The 15353-nt window shown below is 31.7% G+C and overlaps 1 pseudogene; it reads left to right on the top strand.

The window, feature by feature from the left end:
• The window catches only part of LOC126022192 (polyadenylate-binding protein 1-like), a 109645-nt pseudogene that overhangs the window by 88153 nt on the left and 6139 nt on the right, over positions 1–15353 (top strand).

Genomic DNA, 15353 nt, shown 5'->3' with positions numbered 1-15353 from the left:
ACCATAGATGGTTTGCCATGAACAAACTAGCTACCTTTTCAGCTAAAGTCTTTTTAAATGAGTGAATTGGATGCAATGCATATTCATTTTCCTTGACTTCTGAATAAATAACCATTAGTAACTCTGTAAACATTGGGTCATATTATTTTTACAGTTGGTCATGCTATATCCAAACATTTATTTATTATATTCTGATGTTGCATCTAATTCTATTAATAAAATTTCATCCCGTTAATCATAACCCCACACTCAGAAGATTCATATTCTCCAACAACAAAACAGGATTAATTTCTGCAAGGGTTATCTGTTGGTTCTGAGGCACAATTTATCAAAACATAGACTGTATCAAAACTTGCAATTAGAAAACCTCTTATTCATTCTTACATCCTAAATTATGCATATCTTAGCTTTAAAAATCAACATTTATTGTAATTACCTGTGTTAATTTTGCTAATCACCTTGAAAATAGAATAAAACCATATAGATTTTTGCAGTGTCCACTTCAAGATCTCAGAAATAGGTCTTATTTATACTCTAACAACAAATTTTAATCACTCTGATCTACTAGGTTAAGGTGTATTTGGATGAGTTTCTAATATCTTACATGGCCTATAAAATTAGCTCAATATTTATAACATCCATTATAAGTAAATTTTGGCTTTATTCTTTGAGACTAGTTAAATGGATAAAGGTGAAATATATTTGTATGAAATTGGAATTAAATAAAAAGTATCAGAAATTAGTAAGTCATAAAGAATAAATAAAAAGTAAAGATTAAGATAAATTTTGAAATTGATAACTCCTTTTTTTGCACTGTTATTGCATTTGGTATCAAAGACCCTTAGAAGGTATTTGTGAATCCATATGAATAGCAATAAAAACAGTATTTGTGTTTTTATATCAAATCTCACACAAGAAAAAAACAGCGGGGCCGGGCGGTGGCGCTGGAGGTAAGGTGCCTGCCTTGCCTGCGCTAGCCTAGGACGGACCGCGGTTCGATCCCCCGGCATCCCATATGGTCCCCCAAGAAGCCAGGAGCAACTTCTGAGCGCATAGCCAGGAGTAACCCCTGAGCGTCACAGGGTGTGGCCCAAAAACCAAAAAAAAAAAAAAAAAAAAAGAAAAAAAACAGCACATATTCTACCCAATTACCATTAGTCAAATAACAAAATAGTGAAATAATCAATAATCCTTTTCAATGACAAGGGCCCCAAAGAAAGAAAGTAGAAAGAAATCAGATGAGAGAGAGATGGACCGCAGTTCGATCCCCCCGTGTCCCATATGGTTCCCCCAAGCCAGGAGCGACTTCTGAGCGCATAGCCAGGAGTAACCCCTGAGCATCACCGAATGTGGCCCAAAACCCCCCCAAAAAAAATGAGAGAGAGAGAGTTAAAATCAGAGTGGAGAGAAGGTAATATAATAACATAAACACCAACATAATTGTTTGGAATAATTTAAGAGTTGCAACCTGATTTGAGAGTAGGCTGTCTCTTCTCCAATAAAATGGAAACTGTTTATTTTAGACTGTATCTTCCCTAGGTATGAAAACTCAATTACTATTATTTTTCAAAAACATTATCAAATAAAACTAAGTAGATTTTCCAAAAACATATATTTTCAATAAGATTATTTTTTCTCTCCTATTCAGAAGACTATCCAAGATTTAAGACTCCACTGATTTTAATGAAATTGATTAATTACATTAGCTAAGAAATATTCAAGACAAGAAAGCAATTGCCTTCTTTGATTCTACAAATAGAGAATCATGGACAATCATAAAACAATACGTCATTCATTCAGTATTTTTGGAAAAGATACCATAGAGTAGACTCAATTAACAAGTGAAATATTAATAATAGATTTATTTTTAAATTATTATGTTGGAATAACCTCAGGAGATTAAGATCAAGAAATTTAAAAAAGGGGGTGCCTGAGAAAGAACACATGTATGGCGCTTGCTCTGCATTTAGTCAATTGTGGCTCAATCTCTGCCATCCCTTAAGTGCTTCCAGGAATAACTCCTGAATAGCCCCATAACGTTGCTAGATCTGTCCCCAAAACAAAAAACAAAGATACAAAAAAGAAGTTGAAATAAATATGTTCAGGTAATCTCGTTATATATTTTAAATCTGATTAAATTATTAATATTATTCATTCCTGATCAATTATTTTAGTTAATAAACAAATATTTATTTTAAAATTACATAGGTAGAACATTTTCAATGTAGTTTTTATTCTATCCCTGTGACTTATAAGATTGTTTGCAATAAAGGTGTTGTATCATTAAATATTCCTACAATAACTTCACCACATAGTGCATCTTTCCCTCCACCAGTAACCAAAAGTTCTTACCCTTTACACATCCTGTCTTATAGAAAATAAAAACAACTTTGCACCATATTATTTGTTATAGTTCAAAAGCAATATATAGAAAATTTTGATCATGTTAACTCTGTATTTTAATAATACAAGATATAGGGGGGAAATATGCACAAGATATAATGAGGTATTATATGTTTGATATGGCAATAACTGCTGAGCAGGGACCAATGATTTTGAGATGACTATCTCATGCCCTACTTAGGAATACTGAATAGATATTAACATTGATATTTGCTTTCTAAATCATAATAATAATATGTTAATAAAAGTGATAGAGATAAATATATTTATGAACATGTGGTAAATTTCCCATTTAAACACAAATTTTTCTTCTTACACTTTCTTCTACATTTTTATTTAAAAATTTGGGGGTACAAAGTCATTTTAAACAGTACATCATGACTCAGTATTTATCTTGTAATCTTACTTGGTCCAATAAGAACATTTATACAAGTAACCTCATATTAAAAATAATATGAATGTTTTAAATATAAAAATTTAACAGGTACAATGAAAATTACTGTGTAACCTTGAGATTTGTTTTTTGTTGTTGTTAATGTGGTGGCTGGGGGTCACACCCAGTGGTGCTTAGAGTTTACTTCTAGCTCTGTGCTAAGGGATGACTCCAGTAATGCACTAGGCAACATGTGGGATGACCAAGTTCAAACTTAACATCACCACATAAAATGAAAATATCCAACTCACTATACCATGACTCTAGCCTTGATTTCAGAAATATATCTATTTTGATTTCAGAAGTTACTCCTTGAAACACCAGGAAGCTTAATTGCTGATAGCTCCTCTTGAGTCTTCAATAATTAAATAAGTAGCTTAATCTAAATGGAGTACCTTGACCAAGTTCTCTCTCTCTCTCTCTCTCTCTCTCTCTCTCTCTCTCTCTCTCTCTCTCTTTTTTGCTAATTTTGGTTTCTTTGGACCACACCTGGTCATATCAGGACTTACTCCTAATTCTGTGTTTAAATAAGATGCCTGGTAGCATTCAGAGCACTTGAGTGGTGCTGAGGAGAATTTTCAAACACATGACATTATTATGTTTTTAATTTTATAAGGAAAATTTATTTTGTCTATAAACTCAATTTCCTCACTATATATTTAATAAAATATATTATATAATCATATATATTAATAATATAATATTTATTTATTAATGCTTATTTATTTAGATATAATCTGATATATGTATCAATATTTATCATTTATTAATGTTTATTTATTATTTATTACTTATTATAATTTGATATAATAAATGATAGTATTTAATATATCATGAGTAAAAATGCTGAACAGTGTGGGAGAAAAAGTTATATTGTAGTTTCCCTGCATTTGTGATAACTAAACAAGAATGAACCAATACCCTTCCCTCTATTATAAAGTTTATTATAAAATTGCCTCAGGTTTAATTTTGATGAAACCACTTAAAATAATCCTTGTTACATGTACAAACACTTCAGATAAGCATGAGTGACTATATTAGGACAAATTTAATTGTACAACACACAGCAACACTATTTGGTAAAATTAATAATTTGCTTTAAAATTACATCATAACTTAAATTATGTATACTGCAGTATACTTTCAAAATAAAGCCAGCATTTTTAGGACATTTAAGATTGTCCCTACAGTGTGTAAGTTAAAATGAAAGAGTAAATAAAACACTTATTGATCATTGGATCAATAGTTATTTGTTGAAAATTCTACATTAGAAGATTCGTTACTGCAGGAAGAACAGAAAATAAATGCACTATCATCATGGACATTACATTCTAGTGAAAGTTGCAAGCACTTAAAAGTTAGTGATTTAAATAAGTAACTATTTTTATATTATAATGTCAGCAAGTCAAATATAACATTGGAAATAAGTAGCAAGTGCCACGGAAGAACTAAAAATTTTGGATCAGATGGCCAGAAAATATATTACATAGAAGGTAATTAAGCAAAATTCTGAAAAATAATAACAAAATAATCAAATAAGAACTAGATAAAGTTATGGTAGTAGCTATACCAATTAGATGACAACATTAATGTACGGTAAACTTTCTAAAGGTAAGCACAACTGAACAATGATATCTTAAAAGAATAAGCAAAAGATGTAAATGTAGGCAGCAATTTGGAATATAAAGAGATCATTAAAATTCAAAGATCATTATGAAGATTTTGAAATTTAGTCTTTCTAATAATTTATATTTAATATTAATAATTTTTACTAACTACAAATAATAGCACATTTTTAATTGTCATAAAATAATCTTCCATTAAGAGACATATTTTCCCCAGTAATAAACAATAATCTATTATCCTCAAATATCATGGCTACTATGAAATCAATGCTGGAATAATAGCATAGTTGTTCTTAAACAATTTCCTATAATGCAGGCTTCAATTCTTTTAATTTAATTTTTCTTATAGGAGATGTATCAGAAATGTTTATTTAACTCCATACAGCAGATATTCTCTTTATGCCTATTTGCTCTTGAGCAAATACCTTAGCCTTAGACTCATGAAACAATAGTTTTGAGAATTATGTTATATTTCAGAGTATTTTTGTTTGTTTGTTTTATTTTGGAACACACCCATTGACACTCAGGGGTTACTTCCGACTATGCCCTCAGAACTATTTTCTGGCTTTGGAGGAACATATGGGACACCATCTAATCATGGTTCGTCCTAGGCTAGCATCGGCAAGACAGAGGCCTTACTTCTAGCGTCACTGCTCCTGCCCCATATTTCAGAGTATTAACATAAGTAATATAAGTATACAAAAAGAAAATTTCAGTTAATAATATCATTCTCACATCATAAATATTAAAACATTATCAAACCTAGCACAGAACAATAGTATAACTAGCAAAGCATTTACCTTGTATGCAAATGCAAATGCCACAGAAGAGAATCCTGAGCATCAGCAGGCATTTCAGCCCACAACTCCTCCTCCCCCCAAAAAGCAGACAAATATTCATATATGAAAATGCACACATGAAAATATGTATATCCTCCTCTTGTTGCCAGCACCTCTTTTTTAGATCATAACATCTGTTTCTAAATAAAAACCATAAAAGCAAGTTCAATCTTGAGCTTCCTATATGCTCCTTTGAACATGCACCTTCATGAATAATTTCTGATTTCAGAGCCAGGTGTAATCCTGAGTACTTGCTGAATATGGCCAAAAACCAAAAACCAAACCAAAACAAAACAAAATATAAAGCGTTTACTTCAGATGAACTTTGTTGATTTAAAGTTCCCTGGTGGTTGAAAACAGACTTTCCATTATCTGCTAGAATGTTTTTTGCCTGCTCCTCTTCCACACATTTATTAATTCAGACAGACTTCCTCTGGTTTTTTGGCCTGCATACATCTTTATGTAAACAGAGCTACAGATGGTTATGACAAGTTCTTGTTTGGGCATATTGGGGGCATGCTGTGTGGCAAATTAGACCCTTTTTAAGTAAATTTCAGTGAATTTCTTTTTGTTTCATTTTGCCAATGATACTGCATCATATGGGCCATAGTGAGCAAGTATAATAACATAGCACAAAGTAAGATACTAATAACACAAAATTTCTATTGTATCTAGCCCTCATAATGCTTGTGATTGGTTGTGATGGCCAAACAAATGAGTCAGTTAGAATAACACTGTGAGTGGATTAGATGAATCCTGACAGCTATGTTAAGAATTCAATGTGGTAAAATTTGCTGTGATCACTGAGAAGATAGAACATGTCACTGATGTCAGTGTGTACTTATTGACCTAAAAATATGTATTAAATGTTAAACTAAGGAATAACATGAAGTTCATAAGATTAAAATGTATTATACAAATGGAATGGGTGACATTTTAATTACAAGCCTAGGTTTTGATACAACAATAACTAAATTAACTGAATTCAAATAGATCAACTGAATTATAGCCGGGGAGTTACAAAAAAGGTGAGATTCTGGTCTAAAGTCACCAGAATGGCTCTACTTTGCTTTTATTATAAAAATACTTGCAGAGGAGTCATCATTCATTCAAATACAATATACTAAAGGTAATTCAAATTGGATCTGAACCTAGAAACATTGCAAACAACAATAAAGGGGTAAAACTTTTATTATAATGAAATAAAAAAGTGTCCAGAATATAGTACACTGGTTAAGCACTTGTCTTACACAAGGATAACGCAGGTTCTAAGTACTCCTGGAAACTCATATAGCTGAAAGACCCTCCAGGAGTGATTCCTCAGGGCACAGTCAGAAATAAGCCTGGAGAACCACCTGCTCCCACCTTTTTGGGATGCGGGGGGATGCATACAGATCATATAAAATAGAGCATTCAAATTGAAGGTTGTCCTCATCTGTGATTCCAGTTCCTCATTAGATTGTAGACTGACTTTGAAGTTCAGTAAAGATTATATATCGATAAGTTATCAGAGAATTATCAATAGCTATTGAAATTTTCAGTAGTGTTGTGTCTCAAACCAATCCGTAATAGTGATTAAAAAGCAAAATAAATAATGTGAACAGTAAATATGATCATTGGGATTGTACATTTTCTAACTTGAAGTCAATATTTAATTGACAAATAATTAAAATCAATATTCACTAGATAAATATAAATCCATAATACATATACTCCACGGGCTCATATGTGTAAGTCTTTACAAGTTATAAAACTTGAAAATACTTTATAAACATAGTTTGATTTTATGTGGTTATTGCTTTTGTTCCATAAGAAAGTCTCCAGCCCTATAAAGTTTAGCTTTATAACTTTAGTTGCTTTTGAGTAGTGTGAGTACAAAAGATGCTAGAGGGATTATTGTCAGAGTTAGAAAATTATTTTCTTCCCATTCTCATTGTAGGCACAATAGAAAAAAATCTATTTCAACCAAACTTCTCACAATATTTGCTTTAAAGTTAAGTACAAAAGAATAATATTTTGCTTCAATTTCATTTTATAAGTCTGTTACTAAATATATATTCAAGTTACAAATCACTGGCAACTTTAAATTCAGTGTTCACTATCACAATGGTATATAGATTAGAAGAAATGTTTTTTTTAAATATTAAATTTCAATAATATATTTCTTTTTTTTTGTTTGTTTTTTTTTTTTGTTTTTGGGCCACACCCATTTGACACTCAGGGGTCACTCCTAGCTATGCGCTCAGAAGTCGCTCCTGGCTTGGGGGACCATATGGGACGCCGGGGGATCGAACTGCCGTCCATCCAAGGCTAGCGCAGGCAAGGCAGGCACCTTAACTCCAGCGCCACCGCCCGGCCCCGAATTTCAATAATATATTTCAATAATAATAAGAATACATTGTTGAAAAGTAAGATTATTAGTTTATGAAAAAGGCAATAAAATTTGATGTAATATTTTTATAAAAATTGTATAGTCAGACTTTTTAATAAGGACCCTTTAACTTAGAGGAAAGTGAATTTTTGAAATAAAATATACTATTCTAATAGGGATGTATGTTAAATAAATGCATCCTAAATATTTATTATTATTATTATTATTATTATATTTTTCTAGTTTGTTTTTTGGCACATTTTATCAATACTAAAAAAAAAAACATGGAGTGCCAAAGAATTACACCAGGCTATGTCAAATATAGACTTAGCCTTTATTCTATCACTCAGACCCAATCAGTTCTATTATTAACATTTTATTTTACTAAAGCACTCTGTTTTACAAAGATTATTCATAGTTAGATTTTAGTCATTAGATGTTTAAACACTACTGTCAACCTTTCTCTGCCAGAGTTCCTAAGCTCCCTCTCTTACCCTCTATACAAGACTGCCATCTTAATAGCTTTGTATGTTTGATTATTAAATTTTGGGGCTCAAGTTTACAGTGTTGTTAACTCTATGGTTTGTATATTTAAAACTATCTTTTCTGAACACCATCAATGTACTTGAATCCCCTTGACTCCTGCCTTCCTTTATTTATCCTCTATTCTCCATCTCCATTCTATCTTTACTTCTTCACTCTATATTCTGAGTTCAAAGATGATTTAAGCAACCCCCAAACCATTGCATTTCTTCTTCAGTTTTTGTAAATTCCACATATAAATAATATCATCTCGTGTTTATCCTTCTATCGGCACACTTCATTTAAATATTTTCAGTTCCATCTGTGATACAGTGATTTGTATGATTGCATAATTTTTTTCAGTTGTGTAGGATGAGATTGTTTATAATACTACATCTTCATGATCTGTATATTTATTATTGGATACCTAGGTTGATTCTAAATCTTAGTTTTTGGGGGCCATAGCAATAGAAGATCAGAGAGGGTGCTTGCCTAGCATAAGGCTGGCCCAGGTTTGATCCCAGCATCACATACGGTGTCGTGAATACAGCTAAAAATAATTCCTGAGTATAGAGCCAGGAGTAACCCCTAAGCATCATCCATTATGGTTCCAAAACAAATAAACAAAAAACACCCAAATCTTAGCTATTTTACTGAGGACTACAATGAATAATGGTGTAAATACATCATTTTCAAAAAGTGTTTTTACTATCCTAGGGATAAAAATCTTAAAAGTGGAATTTCTGTTGTATGACGCAGCTCAATTTTAAGTTTACTGAAAACCCTCCCTACTGTTTTTTATAGGTTTGAACTGGACAAAATTTCAACAGCAATACATAGGTATATTTTCCACCACATTCCTACCAACACAAACTGATCATTTTTGTGATATGTTCCATTATCACGTGAAATGGTATATTCTTTATTTTAATTTGACCCTAATAATAAGTGATGATGAATATTTTATATGTGCCTGTTGGCCACCCATTGTTCTCAGAAGTTTCTCTTCATTTCCTCTATTTTTATAATTATTTTCTAATTTTTGGTTATTGTTGACCTTTATAATTTATATATCCTGGATACTGAATATCAGCCCTCTAACTGAATTGTTTGCAAATTTGTTCTTCCATTCAGTTAGCTGCCTTTCAGGTTTTTTTTGTTTTTTTTTTTTGTTTTGTTTTTGGACCACACCAGTGATGCTCAGGGGTTACTCCTGACTATGCACTCAGAAATTGCTCCTGGCTTGGGGTACCATATTGGACACCAGGGTTCAAACCGTAGTCCTTCCTAGATCAGATGTGTGCAAGGCAAATGCCCTACTGCTGCACCACTGTTCCAGCCCCAGCTGTTTTTTAGTTTTAGGCCCTTTTTTGTTTTTGTTTTTTGTTTTTTTTGTTTGTTTGTTTGTTTTTTGGATCATACCTGGCAGCGCTCAGGGGTTACCCCTGGCTCTATATCAGAATTTGCTCCTGGCAGGCTTGGGGGACCATATGGGATGTCAGGATTCGAACCACTGTCCTTCTACATGCGAGGCAAACACCCCACCTCCATGCTATCTCTCCAGCCCCACCCCCCTTTGACACAGAGAAACTCTTTAATTTTATGTAGTCCAATCAATTCTAATTCAATAAATGAAATATTTTTTATTAGGCTATGTCTGATTAATTATACAATGCAATCTCTAAGGTGTAGGTCATTTACTCTGGTAGGAACTTTGCTGAGCACAGGGAATTAGGGAATATGGGTTAAAAATGAAATAATCACATTTGAAAATTTAAATAACTAAATGTTCAGATTCAAAGATACATGAATAATGAAGCTGGAAAGATTTCAAAGATATTTAAGTTGAGTGTTCCTTAGCACGGTGCTTTTGGCATGTCTCTTTTACAGAACAAGATTTGATTGCCTTTTCATGAGTTAGAAAACTAAATTATTATTTAAGAAATATATGACATCAGTGAAATCATTCATGGTAAAGCTTTCCCTACACACATATATAGTAGTAGCACTGGTTCTATTGTGAAGTCCCTGACTATTGTATCACCCACAAGAAAAAAGAAAACAAAATAAAAATATTTGAACATGTTCAAATGTCTTTCTCTGACCTTCCATGTTAAAACTATTGGAACTAATCCATATCCTCCTTTCTAGATATGAGATCACTGAATCCAAAAAGCTGAATTTTCACTCTTTTCCATTTTTTATAATAGTAACCCATGTCCTTAGATACTCTTTAGATTGATAGCACTCTACTTATTTTTTTCAAACTCTTTGTATTAAGGATTTAGTTAGGTCAGCATTTTTATTTCTCGTATTTTTTGCAGTGACAAAGAAATATTAAACTACAGATATTAAAAAGATGACTGTTCTCATTAATTTTTATTTATATTCTGAATGGAATGTAAAATAATGTTAATTATATCATTATATACTTTTATTTAGTCGAGGAGGGATACTCCTGGCAATTGCCTATATTTTTTAGGTCAAACCTGTGATTCCTGCATGCAAAGTATGAATGTTTCCCCTCTGGCTTATATCACTGGCAAAAATTAAATGAACTTTAAACTTTTCAAAATTCCTGAAAAGTTAGATATCTCAGGATGCAAATAATTAAACTATTAATATGCTTTTTAAGACTATTATTAACTTTCAATATTCTTTTAAAACATAATAGAATACTTGAGGTTTGCTTAAAAATAGCAGAAAAGTTGTCTAATCATACAATTCAAAGCATTGGAATTAAGCAATTGCCTAGATATATTACTTAATTCATGGTAAATAACTCAATTCCTTCCCACTAAATTTGTTGTTTGTGGCCAAATGTTCTGATATTGCTTTCTGCTATGTTCAGGCAGCCAAAACTAGTGGTCACTTCTGGTACTAATAGTTAAATTATTTTAAATTTTATCAATTAAAATTCTTCTATGCATCCTTATCTGTAAATTTCTCTCAAATTATCAAGTTTTATTTTTTAGGATATCATAATTTTTGTGGAACCCAACAGTGGGTTGAATAAATTTTAACAAAATTATTTTCAGTTGTTAAAATTGATAATAGGCATTAGAGAAAGATATGAAAGTTCCTACTATTTATATCATAGGATATTCTAAGTGGTTTAGGGTAGATGCCCAGCTAGTGAGTTGAGAAATAAAAGACTATTAATTAAGATTTTCCTTTTTTTATTATAGTGAATTAAGAAGTAGCAAAAGTCTACTTGAGTAACTAGAGATTTCTATGGCTTGAACTTCCAAGCTATTTCTAAAGAAAGGAAGCACAGGAAGAAGGAGGAGGAGGAGGGGGGGAGGAGAGGAAGAAGAAGAAGAAGAAGAAGAAGAAGAAGAAGAAGAAGAAGAAGAAGAAGAAGAAAGAAGAGAAGAAGAAGAAGAAAAGAAGAAGAAGAAAAGAAGAAGAAGAAGAAGAAGAAGAAGAAGAAGAAGAAGAAGAAGAAGAAGAAGAAGAAGAAGAAGAAGAAGAAGAAGAAGAAGAAGAAGAAGAAGAAGAAGAAGAAGAAGAAGAAGAAGAAGAAGAAGAAGAAGAAGAAGAAGAAGAAGAAGAAGAAGAAGAAAATGAAGAGGAGTAAAAGAAAGAAGAGGAAGAAGAGGAAGGTTTCTGAAATAAATAATATGAAAATACATGTTCACATGAAAACAAAGGAGTTTTAGAAGAAAGAAATAAAAACACCTTTATCTTGAACTGCTTTTGTTTTTAATTCCTTGTGGATAAACCCATTGATGTATCCTTTCTTCTGCATTTTGGCAGCTTCCTTCTGAACTTCTGAATTTTCTTCTGCTCTCTGGGATCACTCTTTTGCGGCCCGTAGAGGGTCATTTTATGGGATACTAGGTTGGCCATGAACAAGAAAAGGACCTTCCCCACTAGGACTAATGCTCCAGCTCCAGTCTTGAATTTCTGTTCTCCAGAGTTTTGAGGAACAACGTGAAGTCTCTGTCTCTAGCGTTTTTCATTTTATTTTGTTTTCATGGTAACACGTGAAAACCATATAATATATTTTATGAAGAATAACGCAACAACATGAAACCCTTATTTTTGACATCATAAAGGCTTGTGATGGATGCCCGTTTTTGCACAGATACCCTTATAAAAATTAGAAACATCAAAATTGGTCTACAACCAGAATACAAATAGATGATAAGAGATGGGAGATGGTGGATGTTACATTTTATTTGTTACAAAAGAATCAAATAGACTCAATAAATCAATTCATTATTTAATAAATGAATAAGTGATGGTAAAAATAAAAAAACTGGGACATTGATTTAAATATATATATATATTTAGTGCCCAGTAAATTGCTGTTACTTAAAAATGTCAAAATTACAGTTTTTCCATGTAGCAAGTAGTTGAAAAGGAATTACGTCCAGTTTTTATTTCGATGCTCTCACAAAAGGAGGCCTCCTAATTTTTAAATAGAAAATAAATCAATCTTTCTTTCTTTCTTTCTTTCTTTCTTTCTTTCTTTCTTTCTTTCTTTCTTTCTTTCTTCTTTCTTTTTCTTTTTCTTCTTTCTTTCTTTTTCTTTCTTTCTTTCTTTCTTTCTTTCTTTCTTTCTTTCTTTCTTTCTTTCTTTCTTTCTTTCTTTCTTTCTTTCTTTCTTTCTTTCTTTCTTTCTTTCTTTCTTTCTTTCTTTCTTTCTTTCTTTCTCTTTCTTTTTCTTTCTTCTCTTTCCTTTTTTGATTTATGAGTCTCACATGGTGGCGCTTAGGGATGACTCCTGGCTCTATTCTCAGATATGCTCCTGGCAAGCTCAGGGGATCATATGGGATGCCTGGATTCTAACCTGGGTCTATCCCAGGTCAGCTGTATGCAAAGAAAGCACCCTACTGCTGCGCTATCACTCCAACATTAAGGAAATGACATACAGAAAAAGAAATGGTAGATGAAACAATCAATTTCAAAAATAGTATGAGAAATTGGGTATATGATTGTATATGGAATTTTCAAAGGTGTTTCTGTGACCCAGAAAACATTAAAGTATACATTTTAAACATAAAAATCTAGTTAATATCTGATGATTGAGAAGGCCATTCTTCTTTAAACTAACATAAAAGCTATGCTTTAGGAAACATTTTTTAAGGACAGATTTTAAGCAACTATAATCTTCCAGAAAAAAAGGTTAGGAGTAACTGAGGCACTTACACAAATAATTACTTTAAAATTCACAAAGCAAATTATAGTAGATTATGTTTCGTTGTGTCTATATAAACTCTTCCGGCTGTGTAAGTGGCAACATTTTCACCATTCACATATGTAATTTTAGCCCAATGCCACATGTTTAAAATTTCTTCTGATAAAAACGAAATGCTTTTAATTTCTCAATTTACCTCCCAAGCAAAGTACAGACATCTCAGACTTCTATGAACTGTTCAATTGCAAATTTTATGCTATGTGCATTAGACATTAAAGTTCATTTACTTGCTTTTGCAAAATTCTGCACTCATATAAATTAATATTAAGATGTAATCAACAAAGAAGCAATTAAAATTGTCTTTCTAATTACTGAAACTTGAAATTAACAGTAACAAATATTTTGAGACACTATAATTTAATCAGTATGAGTATTTTATAACTTTTTTAAAAAATAGACACTGAAATTTTTTAAAAGATGAAATTAACATTGTATCTAAATTATTAATTATTTATTGGGAGGTATAGATACCACCAAGCAATTATCACCTAGATGTCTGTTTAAAAAATATTGTAAGCCTAATCAATAATTAACCGGCTTTTTTAGAATATAATGCAACTTCTGCATGTTATAATCTTAATTGATTGTCAGACACCTTGTAAATAAGATATAGAGCATGTCACCATAACTTTTGTATCAGATATATAAAGAGCTTATATCAGTCTATGACAATTCAATGTGTATTAGGAGTTCAAAGTTATTTTTAGGATAAAGAATTTCGTTCATATTTGCAAACAAAATAATCACTAATACAATTAGCAACTCGTTTTTGAGTGCATTTTTATTTAATTCAATAATTGAGTATTAATGGATAGATGTTTTTTAATGTTTGAGAGACATTTTGTTTAAATGATGTGATTTAAATAGTTGTTCATAATTTTAAACACACAATGTTCGAATAGAAATCTCAACTCTAGTGTAACTTTCATACACCAAATTCACCCAATAATTATTTTCATTATACAGAAAAAATAACCAGTGGTTAAAGATGCTGGAGTGAACACGGAATAAATTTGTGTGAGAAAAAAGTGTTCATTTCTTTGTTAATAAAGCTAAAAGAGTGATGAATTATAATTTGTGTAAGAAAAAAGTGTTCATTTCTTGTTAATAAAGCTAAAAGAGTGACGAATTATAGAATTGACTAACTAGATAATAATTTCATCTTTTCTTTAATACATCTTGACTGTGATTAAGGGGTCTCAACTTAACATATTAAGATGTATATGCATGATTGTAGGGAGCCCCTTAGAAAAGGCAGAATACTGAGTTAATATGAAGGGCTTTGTGACAGGCACAGAACTATGATCAAAGCAGGTAGACCTGAGAATTAAATGCAAACATTTAAGATCACCGTACTTGTATATCCCACCTGCCGGAGATAGGTTCCATTGTCAGTACATCCTGACCTGATAAAGACAGATCTCGTTATCCGCTCATTCCATCGCACTTGCTAATGGGTCCTGTTATTTGAACAATCTGGCCTATTCTATAGATACTAGCAGAACTATGCCCACAAAAAGTATATAATCTGGGCCTTGAGTTTCAATAAATTGGAATTGGATTCAGACTTGGCTGGAATCCTTTTCCCACTTTTGTCTGTCTTTGTCTGTCTCCATGTCTGTCTTTGTGTTTTTGTGTTTGCGCCATCTCCCTCCAAGAAAGAATAACCACATTTTAATTGATGTCCCTGTAGGCAGGAGCACCCACACATTGTAATAAAACAACTACATATCATACATAGATATGTTTCCTCTTTATCCTGAATTATCAGGTACATACAACTAGTGTCATATATAAAATATAATAATTTATGTTTGAGATATGAATCTCAAACACATATTTTGCTAGGATAGAAATAACACTTAAAACTGAGGCCATTGCATTATCAGTTTCTTTAAATAATGAGTTTATTCTTTATTTGTGTGTGTGTGTGTGTGTGTGATCATTCCCACAT

The sequence above is a fragment of the Suncus etruscus genome, chromosome 11, assembly GCF_024139225.1.
Source record: "Suncus etruscus isolate mSunEtr1 chromosome 11, mSunEtr1.pri.cur, whole genome shotgun sequence".
NCBI classification, from domain to species: Eukaryota; Metazoa; Chordata; class Mammalia; order Eulipotyphla; family Soricidae; genus Suncus; species Suncus etruscus.
This window is presented reverse-complemented; position numbering and strand designations above follow the sequence as displayed.